This window comes from Gorilla gorilla, chromosome 13, assembly GCF_029281585.2.
Source record: "Gorilla gorilla gorilla isolate KB3781 chromosome 13, NHGRI_mGorGor1-v2.1_pri, whole genome shotgun sequence".
Classification (NCBI taxonomy): domain Eukaryota; kingdom Metazoa; phylum Chordata; class Mammalia; order Primates; family Hominidae; genus Gorilla; species Gorilla gorilla.
In genome coordinates, this window is record NC_073237.2 from 93398850 (window position 1) to 93417803 (window position 18954).

General features: G+C 45.0%; 1 long non-coding RNA gene and 1 pseudogene across 3 annotated transcripts in view; one reads left to right on the plus strand and one right to left on the minus strand.

Moving 5' to 3' along the window:
- Window positions 1-18954, minus strand: part of LOC109028236 (uncharacterized) — a 39620-nt gene that overhangs the window by 10110 nt on the left and 10556 nt on the right. For 2 of the 3 annotated variants that reach the window (XR_010130295.1, XR_010130294.1), the window contains exon 2: window positions 18576-18731. This is a non-coding gene — a long non-coding RNA (uncharacterized lncRNA). Of the gene's footprint in view, window positions 1-13734; window positions 14897-18575; window positions 18732-18954 lie in introns of those variants that run through there. The other variant, XR_008668216.2, reaches the window with a different exon arrangement.
- LOC101146550 (transcription elongation factor A protein 1-like) lies at window positions 1637-7946 on the plus strand (annotated as a pseudogene).

The following is an 18954-nucleotide window of genomic DNA, read 5'->3' on the forward strand; positions in this document are numbered from 1 at the left end:
GAAGCATATTTTTTGAAAGGCAATGAATAATATGAAAGTTGATTTTATTTTTCTTAAAGCTTCTTGAGTGCATCTTGTCCCACCAAATTCCCCATTTGGAGCCACCAATGGCTGGAGACACCGTTCTTCATTCTCTACCACCCTGGAGGTGCTTGCTCCCTTCCACCGCCCAGGTTGCCACAGAGGAGCACACCCTGGTGCACCCACACTGGCCTGATTCTCACCAGTGCCCAGGCTGTACAGGGGCTGGATCCTTGGAGGCGAAAGGAGAGGACAGAGCACCAGCTTCCACCCCTGCTCCTTGGCCCCCATCTTTGGGTGGCTTCCCCAGCTGCAGAGTTGTAGACTCTGGCCTTTGTCATTGTCCCTGAGTCTGTGCACCTGGTCCTGGGACCAGAAACCCCACATCACCAAATGGGCAGGAGAGGCTCTCCATCTCATTACATTCTGCTTCCTTACTGGCTATAAACATTCAGAAAACCTCACAGGGCTGGGCATTCTCCACGAAGGCTACTTTCAAATCCTTAGCAAAGAAAGAATGCTAGACAAATCTGTTAGGCTGGAGGAATGGAAAACCTACTTGGACAGACAAGAAGATTACTCCAGCCTCGCTCACCACCAGAGGCTAACTGAACCCCCCAATCTCATTTCTCTTCTTTCCCAGCCTGCACTGTTAGGACATGGTGCTGAGAAGAGCTCACCATCTCTCAATGCCCTGCACTGGGCAGCAGGGAGGGAGGGAGGCCTTGATCCTACTGCACTGGGACAGGTGTGTGCCTGGCTACCTAGGGAAATACTGTAGCCCACAAGGGCTAGGCTGCATTGTATGTCATTGACGGGGCACCACCCTTCAGGTGCGTGCCCAGTTAAGCAGGTTGTCATGTACAAGCCTCAGTACCCAACCACTAAGTGCACAGTCTTTGGGGGAAAATACATCTTGTTTTCCACATAGCTGACTGACCACACACCAAAGACACACAACCGGCTTATAAACTGAGACTCCCCTGTTGGAATCTTCTGGAAAACTTGAGTGTGCTTCTCAGGCAGAAGTTTACCCTTTAAGCAGGGAAAAATGGAATTTGTGGCTCAGTTTTTCTTTCTATTCTATCTCTAACTAGTGCAAAATGGAATTGAGGAGGAATAAAACAGCAAGGAACTCTGAAATTAGAATGGCAACAATGGAAGAAGATTGTCTTGGTTCAACTCCAATGGCCACCTTAGATCTCTTATTAAGAGCTATTAACTGGAAAATAATTGCATAATAGCCTTCCTATGATAATTCCAAATTTGTTTGTATTCCAGAATTTCTTTCTAGAATGCTCCAAAATTCCCATCTCTGAACCTATGAAGTCTTCGCTAGAATCTGCAAATTCTCAAAGTCTTTAGAGACTCACTGGTCACTTGCTGGACAGGGGTTCTGTAAAAGGATTCTGGGGAGTTTGACTCAGTGTTCAACAAAGGCCCTTCCAAAGTTTTAGGGTCTGATTCTGGGATTCCCAAGGGGACCTGGAGCCCTTCTCACATCTTCCTTGTGGAAGAGCACCTGCTTCGTCCTCTGTTGCAACACAAAGAACCATTGTGAAGCTCCATGGTGAGTTTCCGTGAGTTTGTTCCACCACGTGTGGCTCAGGCAGGCATGGATTTACAGGTATGCCTGTGCTATGTTTCATATTCAAATGTATAGTTCCAACAGTTTACTTTATCAGCTGTACTCTTTGTCTTCCTTGTGTTCTGTCAAGCATCAAATCCAGTGTCATCTCTGTGTGGGTACCCTGCAAATGCTAATTGGTGGTGACAAAATAATGATGTTGACTGATTAATCACTTGGCCCCATAAAACTGATGAATCATTTGGTTGGAGAGTCCCAGGTTCAGCAGTTATGTAATGTGGCTTCACCAAACAGGTAATGTTTCATACCTCAGAGCAACATGGAACATTTTGCCTGCCAGGGCCTAGTTATTTCTATTCACAGCTGAAAAGCCTTCTCTGAAGAGTAGAACTTGTTTTTTTTTTTTTTTAAATCAACCTTGTAGGCAGACGTTTCATGTAAGAGATACAGCTGTTTGCTTTGATTTAGGCTTCTACCAAAACTGCTACCCAAACTCCCACACTGATTGGCAATTAGCTGAACAAACAGATGGAGCAAGAGCCTGAATCAGATCATAAAACAAATAAACGAATTCATGTGAGTCTTAACACTTCAATGGTATTGTTCCCACCTTCCTGTGGAAAGGTATGGACATCTTAAAATAAACAGGCTATGGAGGTCTGGTGCAGTGGCTCATGCCTGTAATCCCAGCACTTTGGGAGGCCGAGGTGGGCGGATCACGAGGTCAGGGGATCGAGACCAACCTGGCTAACACGGTGAAACCCCGCCTCTACTAAAAATACAAAAAGTTAGCCGGGTGTGGTGGTAGGCACTTGTAGTCCCAGCTAGTCGGGAGGCTAAGGCAGGAGAATGGCGTGAACCCGGGAGGTGGAACTTGCAGTGAGCCGAGATCACACCACTGCACTCTAGCCTGGGTGACAGAGCGAGGCTCCGTCTCAAAAAAAAAGGTAAGTTTTTGGTTAACCAAAAATTTGAAAATTTTCGACCTCCAAAAGTGCAATTTTACATGGTTCAACCTAATGAAAGGTTTAAGAATTCTCAGAATGTATATGTTTCAGTATAGGTATCTGTTAATATAAAAATTAGCACACTCCTAATACTTGCTTCTGGACAAATTCATGCTTGTTCTTACTTGGTATCCCTTTTTAGGTAATGAAGAAAATGTATTTCACATGTTTTCTAAAAATTAAAAGTCAAAAATTTTAATTGAAAATTAGAATTTTAAACAGAATTTTTTTCCTTTGCTACAGAATCCAAAATCCAGTACATTTTGCAAATTGGTGCAAGTTGGGCAGATCTGACCCACTGACCTGTGAGAGTCTACACAATCATGAACAATTTTTTTTTTTTTGAGACGGAGTCTCATTCTGTCACCCAGGCTGGAGTGCAGTGGCATGATCTCAGCTCTCTGCAACCTCCGCCTCCCGGGTTTAAGTGATTCTCCTGCCTCAGCCTCCTGAGTCTCTGGGATTACGTGTGCGCGCCACCACACTCAGCTAATTTTTATATTTTTAATAGAGACGGGATTTCACCATGTTGGTCAGGCTGGTATCGATCTCCTGACCTCATGGTCCACCTGCCTAAGCCTCCCAAAGTGCTGGGATTACAGGCATGAGCCACCGTGCCCAACCATGAACAATTTTTAAAACATGAATTCTTTTTTTTATTATTTTTTGAGACAGGGTCTTACTCTGTCACCCAGGATGGAGTGCAATGGCATGATCTCAGTTCACTGTAGCCTTGACCTCCTGGGCTCCAGCGATCCTTCTACCTCAGCCTCCTGAGGAGCTGGGACTACAGGTGTGTGCTACCACGCTTGGCTAATTTTTATATTTTTGTAGAAGTGAGGTTTGCCATGTTGCCCAGGCTGGTCTGGAACTCCTGGGCTCAAGCAATTTGCCCACCTCAGCTTCCCAAAGTGCTGAGATTACAGACGTGAGCCACCACACCCAGCTGTGAATTCCTTTTGATAAGACATGCTCCCTCCAGTTGCCAAAGTCCTCTATGCTATCTACAGGTTTGCTTGAACATTTGTATTTTCCTATAGGGCCCTCCAGCACTTCAATTTTCCACCTCTGTCTTAGATGACACTGATATCTCATTGCTCCTCCTCCGATGTGATGAAACTTTGATGAAGTCAGGGTGTTAGGAGGGGAAGCCATACTTCCTCCAGGGATTCCACCTTATGGCCACTATTTTTCTCACAGTGAGAACAAAAGTAGAGAAGATTCCAGGAGAAGATGCTCAGCTTCTCTCAAATCCAAAAGATGCAAATTAAAGTAAGATAACTTCTTATTTTTAACCTCTAAGTTTTATAAAATTAAATAGATTAAATAGTATTTAGGGTTGGTGTGAGTGTGGAGAAGTGGGTCCCCTCATTTACTGGTAAGTTGATGTAATTTTGTTGACCAAAAAATTGGGAATATTTATGCTTTGTAAAAAAGTACATACTGTTTGCCTCAATAAATCCACTTATAGTCTACAAAAGTAGTCACACAAGCATGGATATTATATTCACATATTCAAAGATTTTTCTGCAGCATAGTTTATAATATAAAAAACTGAAAAGAATCTATAAGTTTATCAATAATGAGATTTTAAATTATGGTTACATGTGATGGTTAAGCAGAATGAGTTGTATCTGTGTGTATAGTTGTATCTGTGTGTAATGAAAAGGTGTGCAGGATAACTGTAAGTACAAAAAAACAAACTTCAGAACAATGTTTATAGTATGATCCTATTAAAAAACCAAAATAATAATACATTATTTGGCAAAACTCTCTTTCATAAATAAGGGAGGGATAAAGACTTCTTCACACAAACAGAGGGAGGGAGTCCATTACCACTAAACTTGCCTTACAAGAAATACTAAAAGGAGTTCTTCAAACTGAAAATGAAAGGCTGCTAATTAATCATATGAAAACATATGAAAGTATAAAATTCACTGGTAAAGGTACATATATAGTCAAAAGTATTAAGAGTAACTTTACAATAACTCATTAAGTGATACACAACATAAAAGATGTAAAGTGTGATATCAAAAACAGAATGTGTATGTGTGTGTGCAGAGCTTTTATACAGGATCAAAGTTAAGTTGTTATCAGCTTAAAATGGACTATTATAACTATAAGATGTTTTAATATGCCTCATAGCAATCAGGAAGCAAAAACTTAGCAGATACACTAAGATGAAGAGAAAGGAATCAAAGCATACCACTACTGAAAATCCTCAAATCACAAATAAAGACAGCAAGAGAGGAAAAAAATAGTGAAAGAGCTGCAAACAACCAGAAAACAATGAACAAAATGACAATAATCAATCCTTCTCTATCAATAATTACTTTAAATGTAAATGAACTAAATTTGCTGATCAAAAGACACAGGGTGGCTTTATGGATTTAAAAAATACAAAAACAAGGCCAGGCCCAGTGGTTCACACCTGTAATCCCAGCACTTTGGGAGGCAGATGTGGGTGGATTGCTTGAGGCTGGGAGTTCAAGACCAGCCTGGCCAACATGGCAAAACCCCGTCTCTACTAAAAATACAAAAATTAGCCAGGTGTGGTGGTGAATGCCTTGTGCTTGCAGCTACTAGGGAGGCTGAGGCAGGAGAATTGCTTGAACCTGGGAGGCAGAGTTGCAGTGAGTCAAGATTGTGCCACTGCACTCTAGTCTGGGAGACAGAGTGAGACTGAGTCTCAAAAAAAAAAAAAAAAAAAGAGAAAAGAAAAAACAAGACCCAACTATATGTTGCTACAAGAGACTGACTTCACCTTTAAAGCTACACACAGACTGAAAGTGAAGGGATGAGAAAAGATATTCCATGCAAATGGAAAGCAAAGAGCACAGGGGTAGTTATACTAGACAAAATAGGCTTTAAGTCAAAAACTAACAAGACAAAGATGGTTATTATATAATGATAGAGGAGTCAATTCATAAAGAGGACAGAACAGTTGCAAATAATATGCACCCAACATCGGGTACACTTAAATATATAAGGCAAATATTCACAGATCTAAAGGGAGGAATAGACAGCAATACAATGATAGAAAGAGACTTTAATACTCCACTTTCAACAATAGATAGAACATTCAGACAGGAAAACAGTAAGAAAGAAAACATTAGACTTGAATTAAACTTTAGACCAAATGGACTTAACAGACATAAAAAGAACATTCCACCCAACAACAACAGAATGCACATCTTCTCAAGCACACATTGAACACTGTCCAGGACAGAGCAAATGTTGGGCCACAAATCAAATCTTAATAAATTTGAGAAGATATAGATCATATCAAGTATCTTTTTGGACCACAATGTTATGAAACTAGAAATTAATAACGGGAGAAAAACGGGAAAGTTCACAGATACATGGAAATCAAACATGCTTCTAAGCAATCAATGGGTAAAAGGAGAAATCAAAGGGGAAAATGAAACATTTTGAGACAAAGAAAAATGGAAACAAAACATACCAAAACTTATGGGATGCAGCAAAAGCAGTTCTAAGAGGGAAATTTATAGCAAGAAATGCCTGCATTAAAAAAGAAGAGGCCAGGCATGGTGGCTCACCCCTGTAATCCTAGCACTTTGGGAGACCAAGGTGGGTGGATCACTAAAGCCCAAGAGTTTGAGACCAGCCTGGGCAACATAGGGGATCCCTATCTCCACATACACACACAAAAATAATAAAACATAAAATTAGCTGGATGTTGTGGTACGAGCCTGTCATCCTAGTTACTCAAGAGGCTGAGGTGGGAGGATCACTTGAGCCTGGGAGGTCAGGGCTGCAGTGAGCCGAGATTGTGTCCCTGCACTCCAGCCTGGGCAGCAGAGCGAGACCCTGTCTCAAAAAAAAAAAAAAAGAGATTTGGACTTGATGGTTCTGTGGTAAGCAAAAGAAGTGAGGTGATGGATAGGTTAATTAGCTTGATTTAATCATCCTATATATACACACATCACATTGTACCCCATAAATGTTTATGATTTGTCAATCAAAAGTAAAGAAAAGCAATGTTGAAAGTATTGACAGAAAAGTTAGGCATTCAAAATGCAATATTTCTCTGAACTGCAGTTTTCTTATTTGTATAAAACACAACAAAACAAAAAATCATGTTGCATATCCTAAATATATACAGTTTTTATTTGTCAGTCATACTTGAATGAAGCTGGAAAGGTGCGGAGCTGGGATGGCGCTGCCTGGGAAGAAAGAGCCGCGGCGGGATTGGTCTAGGAGGAGGCCTAGGCCTGACCTGCGGTGGTGGGTCTTGCCTCGACGGGGCTGCTTCGCGCCCTCTCCTCTGCTCCAGCTTTGCCCACTTCCCCTTGCCAGCGGGCTAGGCACAGGGGAGACCTGCCGGAGCCACGGAAGATGAGGTGGCCCGCAGTGCCAAGAAGATGGACAAGATGGTGCAGGAGAAGAACACGGCCGGAGCACTGGGTTTGTTAACAGAGCTTCAGAATATTCTGGAATTACTGCGGTCCACAGGAACTGGAATGTTACTTAATGTTAGTCTCAAGCAGAGTGCAGATGAAGAAGTTACATCTTTAGCAAAGTCTCTCGTCAAATCCTGGAAAAAGTTACCAGATGAGCCATCAAGTGAGAAAGACCCTAACGAAAAGCAAATAGAACCTGCAATGACATCGCAGAATAGCAAAAGAAAGTAGCTCCAGCGGCAATGTAAGCGGCAGAAAGGATAAGACAAATGCTTGAGATATTTGTTTCATCTGTTCCTTGGCACGAAGCGCTTCTGATTCTGTGCGGATGAAGTACAGGGAGATGCTTGCTGCAGCTCTTCGAACAGGAGATGACTGCATTGAAATGGGAGCTGATCAGGAAGAATTGGGATCTCGAATTGAGGAAGCTATAGATCCAGAAAGAGGGAATACAGGCATGAAGTACAAAAATAAAGTCCAAAGTAAGATATCAAATCTTACAGATGCAAAGAATCCAGATTTAAGGAAAAATGCACCGTGTGGGAATATTCCTCCTGACTTACTTGCTAGAATGACAGCAGAAGAAATGGCTAATGATGAGCTCAAATAGATGCACAAAAACTTGACGAAAGAAGCCATCAGAGAGCATCAGATGGCCAAGACAGGTGGAACCCAGCCTGATTCGCTCACATGTGGCAAATGTAAAAAGAAGAATTGCACTTCCACACAGGTACAAGCCTGCAGTGCTCGTGAACCAATGACAACGTTTGTTGACTGTAACGAATGTGGAAATCAACAGAAGTTCTGTTGAGATGGAAAAATTGGCAAAATATCTGGACCACTAAGAAAACGGATTTTGTAATTAGCTTAAACCTAGGACAAGCAACTAGTTTTCCTGCAAATCAGATTTTTAGAGCAATATACATCCCACGGGTTAGGCTTTGTTTTTGACCCAGCATCCCTTCCTTAAGTGTCTTCTGTAGTTCCTGATCAGTAGGGAGACCACAGGATAATTGTATGGGATCTGTTTTAAAACTTTTTTTCATTTTTATAAATAAGTCGATATTAAACTTTTATAAATTAAACTTCTGGCAATTTATTTTTTTTCTTTCTTAAAGGAAAATATACCCTAATTTTTTTTTTTTTTTTTTTTGAGACAGAGTCTCACTCTGTCACCAGGCTGGAGTGCAGTGGTGTGGCTCACCGCAACCTCCACCTTCCAGGTTCAAGCTATTCTCCTGCTCAGCCTCACGAGTAGCTGGAACTACAGGTGCACACCACCACACCCAGCTAATTTTTGTATTTTTAGTACAGACGGGGTTTTACCATGTTGGCCAGGATGGTCTTGATCTCTTGATCTTGTGATCCGCCTGCCTTAGCCTCCCAAAATGCTAGGATTACAGGCATGCGCCACCGCGCCTGGCCATTTATTTATTTATTTATGTATTTATTGAGATGGACTCTCACTCTGTTGCCCAGGCTGGAGTGCAGTGGCACAATCTTGGCTCACTACAACCTCTGCCTCCTGGGTTCAAGGGATTCTCCTGCCTCAGCCTCCTGAGTAGCCAGGTCTACAGGTGTGCGCCACCATGCCCTGCTAATTTTTGTATTTTTAGTAGAGACAGTGTTTCACTGTGTTGGCCAGGCTGGTCTCTAACTCCTGACCTTATGATCTGCCCGCTTCAGCCTCCCAAAGTGCTGGGATTACAGGCATGAGCCACTGCGCCCGGCCAACTTTTTTTTTAACAGTGTGAAATATACACAGTAGAAATTCTGTTATTCTCTGTTATTAGTACATGAATGGAAATACATTTTTTCCCATATTGGCATGTATCTACAAATATTAAAGCAGGAGAAAAGGTAATATACTTTTAGGTTTACCACATATGGTGTGTATTCAAATAACATGTGACCAGCTTATCAAAATTGTACATAATATTTGAACTAACTTATTAATTTGATTTTAATTATTATGTCCAAAAGCTTGGGATGCTAGATACTACTTTGCATCTGTAACTAACTGTGATCCTCATTTCTTGTAATTTCTTGTGCTTACATATTACTTGTTCTTAATAGATTTTACTTTGGAAACAAGACTGTTGAGATCAGTTTGGTTTTGTTGTTAATTTACCTGTTTGACTTCATAATGTATTTTAGTTTCACAGAAGAACACTTGTAGATTAGAAGGCTTTTCATAAATCCCCTCACAGGCAAAGAGGAAAACTTCCCGCTATTTTATTTCCCTCATAGGAAGACATACTGGAAAGAAAACGTTTAGCATCTTAGTATAGAATAGCTATTGTGAACAGTTCATGACTTGATCTTGATATGGAAATCTGTACTGACCAGTGATTAAGCTTAAGGATTGTAAAATCATTAAAGCTGTGGTCTTTTCACGTGGAGGTTGATAGAAAACATTTTTGTCCTAAGTCTTATTTGCTGACTTTTTCTGTCAATGAGGGAGGTTGTTGAACAAACTGAATCTGTGGGCTATAGCAAGTAGCTTTACAGCAGATCTTACCATGAAGTTTTACTTTGTGTTTAAGTGGGTACCACTTTTTCTGTTTAGAATAATTAAAAAATGATTTTCACAGGTTCCTTGGGGTACGCTTGCTCTAGCAAACTTTGAAGGCCACTGTTGCAAAGTACATTTTATCATGCTGAATCAGCGTTCTATCACGTACCTGTAGAAAGACCTCAGTACATGCTTTGCACTCTCCTTTGCGCCCCCTTCCAATTTCTTATTGCAAATCATTTTAATGTAATATGGAACACAGCATTTTAAAATGTCCATGTTAAGAATTGGCCCACCGGTACCAACTCACCTCTATTTTGTCAGTTCATAGTTGAAGCTTTTATCATTTTCAAAAATAAAGTATATTTTTAGAAGAATGAATTTAAGAATGAAGAAAAGCTGTGAAAAATGCCACAAATTACCATATGTGTATTTTGATATGCAGATGTAGCAATATGCATAGAGAGAGTCTAGTAAAGTGGTCTTCAACTCGGGGAGATTTCGGACCAGGGGACATTGACAAATGTCAATAGACATTTTTGATTTTCATGCCTAGGTGAATAGGCCAGGGATGCTGATAAACAACTCGTAGCAAAGAATTAACTGGCTTCAAAATCAACAGGACTGAGGTTGAGAAGCCCTGGTTGAAAATTGCTATAAGAATATTGGCAATGATCTCTAGCATTGATAGGGACATTAGGATGCTGTGTAGGGAACAATTTTTTAATTTTTAAAATTATTTATTATTTATTTTTAAAATTTGAGACAGGGTCTCACTGCGTTGCTCAGGCTGGAGTGCAGTGGTGCGATCTTGACTCACTGCATCCTCTGCCTCCCAGGCTGAAGTGATCCTCCTGCCCCAGCCTCCTGAGTAGCTGGGACTATAGGCATACACCACCACATCTGGCTAATTTTTGTTGCCGGACGCTCCCACAGCGCTGGGATTATGGGAGTGAGTTGCTGTGCCAGGCCTTTTTGTCATAATTTTAAAAAAGTACTTTTTTTCAACAGGTAAGTTGCTGGTTCCACACCTCTTCCAAAAAATATAACAAATGAAAGGTTTGAAAGTATGTGGGTCGCTTCTCCACCCTCACCCCTATAATATGCGTTGTTGGTTTCTTTTTTTTTTTTTTTTTTTTTTTTTGAGACGGAGTCTTGCTGTGTGGCCCAGGCGGGAGTGCAGTGTCGTTGTTGGTTTCTTTATGCACCTTTCCAGATATATTTATGCATATCAGACCAAGTAGAAATAGAGCTTCTTATTCTCTCTTTTTCTTTCCCACCATAAAGTATATATTATATTTGGTTTAGCACTTTTTTCTTTAACAATATGCCTTACACTGTTGTACTGAAGTCATTTTACAATCATATATATATATTTTGAGACACAGTCTCACTCTGTTCCTTAGGCTGGAGTGTAGTGGCACAACATTGACTCACTGTAACCTGTGTCCCCGGGGTTCAAGTGATTCTTCTGCCTCAGCCTCTTGGGTAGCTGGGATTACAGGTACATACCACCACACCCGGCTAATTTTTTGTATTTTTAGTAGAGATGAGGTTTCACCCTGTCAGCTAGGCTGGTCTCGAACTCTTGACCTCAGGTGATCTCCTGCCTCAGCCTTCCAAAGTGCTGGGATTACAGGTGTGAGCCACAGGTGCCTGGTCTTACAATCATATATATTCCTTTGAAATTAAAACAAATGAGAAATATTGAGCCTTGATTGGGAGGGAGTTGGAATTGTCGGGAGCGGTTAGTCATTTTCATTCACAAAGATGACCATTCCACTTCTAGCAGCTGGGAAGCTGAAGAATAATTTAAAAATTGAGACAAAAATAGCTATTGCAGGCATAGAAGTAGGTACCAGTAGATGATGAATTTGTCTTCTCAGTACTGATGTTGCTCTACTGAGAACGATAATTCCACATCTTTAGACATCAGTGCTTTTTATCGAGGAATACCTCTCTAAAGCACTCCAGTGCTCACATGTCTGCTCCTACCCACTGCACTGAACTTAGAGGGTCCACGTGCCTAACGGGCAGGGCACCGAGGGCAGCCTCTTGTCAAGAGACAGTGGGAACTGAGGCCCTCAGTCCTTCAACCCGTGGAACTGAAATTCTGCCAACAACAGACTCTTCCCTCGTGCAGCTTATCAGACACCTGGATTACAGCCTCAGGGGGTCCCCTGAGCAGAGGACCTGCTAAGCTGTGCCTGGACTCCTCACTCGTAAACACTGTGTGATAAGAAATTGTGTTGTTTTGAGCCGCTAAGTTTGTTGTAAATTTTATGCAGCAATAGATAACTATCACAGTTGTGAAATCACCACTTTTCACAGTGACTAAGAGCCAAAGCAGGTGCCAGTCACTAAAATTTCCTTGTCAAGGAGGGCACTGTAATGTCATTCCACTGGCGAAGAGAACTTAGAGCAGACTTCATGAGTTTCAAGGAATCACAGGAAACAAAATCACCTCCACTACAAGCTGGGACCTGCAGCGTGTGTGTATGTGAGCGACGGAAGCTGGGGTCTGCAGGGTTGTGTGTATGTGAGCAGTGTGAACTGGGGGGGTCTGCAGGGTGTGTGTATGTGAGAGATGTGAGCTGGGACCTGCAGGGTGTGTAAATGTGAGAGATGTGAGCTGGGGTCTGCAGGGTGCGTGTGTGTGAGCGATGTGAGCTGGGGTCTGCACAGTGTGTGTATGTGAGCTATGGAAACTGGAGTCTGCAGGGTGTGTGTATATGAACAATGGAAGCTGGGGTCTGCAGGGTGTGTGTATGTGAGTGATGAAAGTGCCATCCTGATGTGTGTTTCTGCTCTAGAATAGCTTCAGATCTGGAGTGTAGCCATTCTTGAAAAAATTTTGGAAATAGCAGTGATGACTGTACAACATTGTAAATGTCGTTAATGCCACTGAATTGTAACTCAAAATACTTATAATGGCAAATTTTACGTTACATATATTCATTAAGAAAAGATAAATACAAAACAGTGTAGAGTCAAATTCTCAACTGTGCAGAGCACATTCTCCAACCTCTAAAGAGAAACTTGCGTGGAAAGCCTGTGTTCTTTCAAATCCTGGCAGTAGAAGAGTAAATTGCTAAACACCTGCCAGTTGGGCAAAAAACGAAAAGCCCAGGTGTTGCCTTAGGTTTTTGTTTTTCCCTCTAGGTAGGAAAAAAAGGGGCCCAAGCATTCCCAAAGGTGAATTTCAGGTGGACCTAAAATGCTAAAAGTTTGTGTTGTTCTCTTCTACAAAAAGCTAAATTAGGTACTAGGGCTGGGGCAAAGCATTAGATAAACTGGAAAAAAGAAAAGAAAAACTCCTAAAAACAAAGAAAAAAAAAAAGAAGAAGAAAGAAAAGAAAAACCCATTTCAGATGTTGCGAGAGCCTCCTATCCCCCATTCTAGGCATTTCTTGGCAGCTGTAATGTTAACTCTCAAATGCCAATTGCATTGTTGAAGGTTTGAGTAAACTTGGAGTGGAAAATTTTAAAAACTTGAAATGAAAGAGAGTTTTTAAAAGCTGGCTTTGTGTCTTATGGCTACTGCATCTAGATACATGATAAAAAACATATTCTATGCTTGTAATTTCATAAACATTGGAGGAATCATCCTGATCAGGAAAGCTGCCAAAAGCAAACAAAACCCAGGATGGTATACAGCTGCCTTGCTTGTTGCACCTGGTGAGGGAATTGAAATGCAAGTTTTTGAGTATTAAAAGGAAAATAATTTCCATAACTGACAATTTTTAGTATGATTTTCACCTATGGGAGCCTCTGAAAAAGGGGAGACAATATGAAAAGACAGGCACTCTCTAATTGGAGATACACTTTTAGAATTTTAAATATTAGTTTTTAGTTCCTAATGAGCTCTTGTAAGATCAGATGCCTGCGCCTTAGAGGCTGATAATTTTCTGGCCTCTGAGCATATTTTTGAGTGGGTCCATTTGGACTCAGCAAATAACAAGCCAAACAGGGCTTAGGAAAGCCTTGCCCGTCACTGGGACCAGCAACACCGCTTTCCCACTCTGCAGGGCTTTGGCTTTGCTACAGCGGAACAAAAGCTGTTGGCTTTTTGTGGGGAATCCTAACTCACAGATCCTAATTGCCTGGACCTGACTCTGAGATGAAACCTTACACTATCTGCTGCTGGCTCTTTCAGCCTCAGGACAAACTGTGCTGGACAAAAAACTCTATAAGCACAATAAACAGAACTCAGACTCTGGTATCACTGCAGATTTGGACATGCCTGCATGGGATCCCAAACTAAGAAAACATCATGGATGCTGGCTGGACTGTGTGCATCACACTCAAATGCCCACAAGAAAGGGCTTGTTCTCTTATGGGACCATCTGCAATCAGGCTTCTGATCAGCCTCATATGTCTGACCCGAAAACTAATTGCATTCCTAAACTTGTGATTTCTGCCCCAAACAAGTTTGGGGTGAACACATCACAGGGACTCTGAACTCCCTGCCCACTCCTGGCAGATTGGACTCTTGACCCCCTTTGGGGGTCTTGCTGCTGTCTGTTGATTATTTTATTTGGCTTCCTGGATTACTTGCAGCTTGCAGCAACAGCCTTCCTTATGTTTCTCCTGGTGTACGCACTTCAGTAAAGCAAGTTGATCTGTGTAAACCCATTTTGAATTTTTTTTTTTTTTGAGATGGAGTCTCCCTCCGTCGCCCAGGCTGGATTGCAGTGGCGCCATCTCTGCTCATGCAAACTCCGCCTCCCGGGTTCACGCCATTCTGCTGCCTCAGCCTCCCACGTAGCTGGTACTACATGTAGGTGCCCGCCACCACGCCCGGCTAATTTTTTGTATTTTTAGTAGAGATGGGGTTTCACCATATTAGCCAGAATGGTCTCGATCTCGTGACCTCGTGATCCGCCTTGGCCTCCCAAAGTGCTGGGATTACAGGCGTGAGCCACCGCACCCGGCCTTGAATTTTTTTTTAAATTCAAGATTTCGTCCTAATTTCTGAACATGGCATGTCTTTTTACTTAAATTGCATAATCATGTTTTCCTGCGACAATGTTTTTATTCCTCTTCCAGACAATCCTTCCTGACGACATGTCTGAATGAAAGCCAGGTATGATTTCAAAAATGTAAAGTTATGATTGCTGAAAAGGACACACTGATTTTGCAATAATGAGAGAAAAAACAAAATCCTAGTATCTGGAAGGTCCAGGAAGGGGGAAGGCATTCATGATCTCTGTTGTTCAAGGCCGTTCCTGAAAGCTCTCTCCTCCTCCGGAAGAAAACCCCCCTGTGCTGCCTTTCCTAGCTGCGGAGAATGTTTTGAATTCAGACCGATGGCCGAGGCAAGATCATGGGGCAGGGCAGACTATTGTCAAAAAAAAAAACAAAAAAAAACCAGTGTCAGATAGAAGTTAAAGCAGCAAAGGCAAATTTTGTTCAGAAACTATCTCAGTTGGGGAAAATAGACATCAGTACAGAACTGGGCTCTATTCCAAATAGAAGAAGCACAAGTAGGAATTTATGGCCAAGGGACAGGGGTCACTGGACACAAAATTACTAACAAGAAGCATCAGGGATAAGGGGGGTTGTGGTTAAACTAACTTAATAGATTCTCTCTCTCTCTCTCATTTTGGCTGGAGCAAAACTGTACTGTTCAGAGGCTCTGCTGGGCCACGTGTCCTCAGGATACCAGGCTGCTCTGGCCTCCTCTAAGGCATTCAATAATATTAGTAATTAAATAGCAAAGCTCATCCCCCAACTGTAATGTACAATAGAGGTCCCATTGTGACATTCCTGAGGAGTCTGGTCCCATGAGGTCAGGAACGCAAGAGGCAGAGGGGGCCCCCTGATGCAGAGGGCGTTAAGGCCACAAACAGAAAGGAGAAGGGATAGGGTTTGGGGGCAGCTGGGCTGGTCCAGGAACCTGGCTGGAGGCATGCAAGCTCCCTTCCCTTTCCCCCTGCACCCCCCAACTCTGTGGGTCTGGAGGAACCCGGGGGAGACCCTAGGCATGGGGATGCCTGAGGGTTTGCAGTCTGGCTGTGTGTCCATTCTACCCAGTGCTCAGGTCCTCGAGTGTTCTGGACCAGTCAGGGAGCTCCCAGGTGCATCTAGTAGCCCCTCCCATGCTAGGGCAGGGCTTTCCTTCATTGGAAGAGGAGCTGGGAAGGGCTTGACAGCGGGCCGGGCAGCCCATTAGTCTTAAGGCCAGAGTCCCCAGGTTGGCCACGTTTGCCATACAAGAGAATGAGGGATGAAGAGGAGGAACTAGAGGATCTGTAGGCTGAGTCAGGAGCTAGAGGGTCTGGGGCTGGAGCCCGGTTAGGGGCTGGTCCAGTGGAGGTCCCGCTAGCAACGGCCTTATGGGTCCCGGCATTGGCCAGAAACTCCTTGTCCAGGCGTCAGAGCAGCTGCTCTGGTGTGTGCGGAAGACGCTGGCGGGTGTGGTGCTAAACTCTAAACTGGGTTTGGACTGGGAAAGCCAGGGTGCTTCAGGGCGGTGGGCACGGAGAGCCCAGGAGTGCTCTTGCCCGAGCCCCGCTGCCCCTGCCCTGTGGCTCCCACGAGTGCTGCCCATCTCCATCCTTGCGCCCAACCTGCTCCTGCGCCCACGGGGCAGGGCTGAGGGCCGCATCTGGGCTCCCCTCCTCTCTCTTCTGGAGCTCCCCGGGGCTGACCCGGATCCAGCCGGTCCCGGGACTGGCCGCGTGGGGCAGGGGGCCGTCTCGGAGAGGCCAGGTGGTGGTGGTCAGCCCCCGTCTGGATCGCTTCCTCCGGGCCTAGTGCCTCATCCTCGCTGCGGGCACCAAGGGGGCGGCTCTGGGCTGAGAAAGCTGAGGAGTCACTGTCCTCGGAGTAGGAGCCGGGATGCGGCGGGCAGCTGATCCCAGGGCCTGGGAGCCTCGGCCACTGCTTTATGCTTTGTAAGCGAATAGGGGTCACCTAGGGCCCGGAGCGCCGGCGCTCTCTCGAGGGGACCAGACTACCAGGGCAGGAGCTAGGGGTGGGCGACACCCTCTGTGGGGACAGGGTGCGGACCCTCGACGGGGGCGGGCGGTGGGTGGTGGAGGAGCGGCGGCGCGGGTCCTGAAGGTCCAGGTAGCGCTCCAGCGGGTCGCCACACCCACGCGCGCCGTCACGCGGCTCCCCCGCACCAGCACAGAGACCAACAGGCCGGAGTCTCCCACGCGGAACTTCCCCTCCCCTCCGAGGCCTTTATCTTGGGGAGCTGAGCGGGTGCAGAGGCCCAGTGTCTCCCTCGCCAGCTCGCGGAGCACTTCGGGCTCGCCCAGATCCGTGCGCCACCGGCCGATGAAGGTGGCCGCACTGTCGCGGGCCACGAAGAAGCCCAGCGCCAGCCACCCTGTGAGCCTGGAAGGTCACACTTCGGGATGCCCGGACAGCCTCATGGGTTCCCATAGACGGGCCAGCCGAGCCACTGTGGGCGGGGGTACAAACCAGGATCGCTGTGAGGACCCGGCAGGCGCTCAGTGCAGACTAAGCCGCAGAGCACTGCACCGGCCTGTCACTCAGGCCAAATGTCTGGTTTACCTGCTGGCGCTGAGAAACCTCAGTGCCTCAGTTTCCTCATCTGAGAAATGGGTACAGTAAATTACCTGCTTGGTAAGATTCAATGGGATAATTTTTAATAAGCAACTTAGCGTCCATAAATACTGGCTACACAGCCTTTTTTTTTTTTTTTTGGAGAGGGGAATAGGGGCTGGCTGGGGCCTCCCTCACAGGCAGGGAAGTGCCCACTGTGAAGGGCTGGGACCTGGAGAGATGAAGACAACGGCTGTGACCCCCAGTGGATAGGAAGGGAACCCAGGTCCCAACCTCAGTGTGGGTGACCTCCATGGTTCAGGGCTGTGCCCAGCCCACCTCCTGCGGGAAGGTCCGGGCTTTTCCCTTGATCCCCCTTCCTAAGGGCTGAGCCATCAAAAAACGACGTAGCAGCAGTAATGGTATCAGTAACAGCAATGCAGTGGCTAGGGCTGAGTGCATGGTGATATTATCTCCATTTTACAGATGAGGAAACTGAGGCGCGGAAAGGGTAAGAGCTCGCTGGAGGTCTCAGAGCTGTGGGTGGAGCCAGGGCGTCCAGGCTGCGCCGCGCGGCCTATCTCCGCGATCCAGCAGCTGAGCCCCGAAAGCCAGAACCCCCTCAGCCAAGAAGCTCCCCAGAACCCCAGGCCGTCGTTTGTGGGTCAGAACTGATGGCCCAGGCCCAGAGGGGGTGCAGGGCCGCTCAAGGTCACACAGCTCCAGGGAACAGAGGCTGCTACCGCTGCTGTCTGGCCCCAGGCAGGGAGTACTGGGGGTCTCCCCGCTTTCCTGGCTCATCCACCGGCCGTGGGAAGCATCGCCACTGCAGAGGCAGGAGCCAGGCCTAGCCCGCAGCAGGGAGGCGCCTGCAAGCCACAGCTGGATCTGCCGGGCCGCTGCGGCCTCCTAACAGCGGGCCGGGATGATAACGATATTGAGGGTAGGGGCTGAGGAATTTGATCAGGTATCAAGGATGATCAGAGACCTTGGTAGTGGTGGGAATTTTGCCTAATTTGACTCAACAGAGTGTTGAATAAGCAGGCCAAGGTCAGAGCCCCAGGTTGGTACCTTAAGGGTTTAGAGGGGCCTGACTAGCGTGAGCTTAGCACCCTTGCAGGCTTGACATCAGGGAGTCCTGTCATCAGGGCTGACTCCATACTGAACTGCTAGGGAACTCTGAGACCCACAAAGGAACTATGAGAAACACTTTCTTCACCAGCAGCCGTGCTCTTAACAGTATACAACATATTATACAAGGCCTCCAAAGGGCCACCGTAACTCCAAACTCTGGTTAGTGAAATTGTGTCATTTAGATAAAAAGAACAAGAAGAGGGCCATCATGTTTAAACATGTAACCAGCTGGAGTCCCTGGAGAGGGGGGACTTTCAATTTGCTTAGAAGCAGAGGCTCCCATTCTCACCTTGTCCGAACTTAAAACAAAACAAGAGCAAGCAAAAAGATGGAGAGCAGTACCAAGAAACTCAAACAAAGGCAAATACCTCCACCAAGACAGGAGTTCTTTAGCATGAATGAAGACTTGTGGCTCCAGGTTCCAGCAGGCACCCAGATCTCAAAGCGCAACCAGCTTTTAGTGAGTATCTCACAGATGTCGAAGAGACCACCAGAGCCACGGAGGATGAAGTCACATGGCTTCCCTAGTAATAAAAAGGAGGAATTAGCCGGTCAGGCCAATAAGTGTTTACTCAGGAATGTGGGTTGCAACCTGGGTACCAATGAGAAACTGTACCACCCAAGAGAGCAAGGGCTCACATCGATAGAAACTTATTTAGATTACATAAATTGTTTGCCAGATTATTTCATAAACAAAGAATTCTTTAATTGTTAGCAGAAGAGTCCTTTTGCATCAGTGGGTCAGGA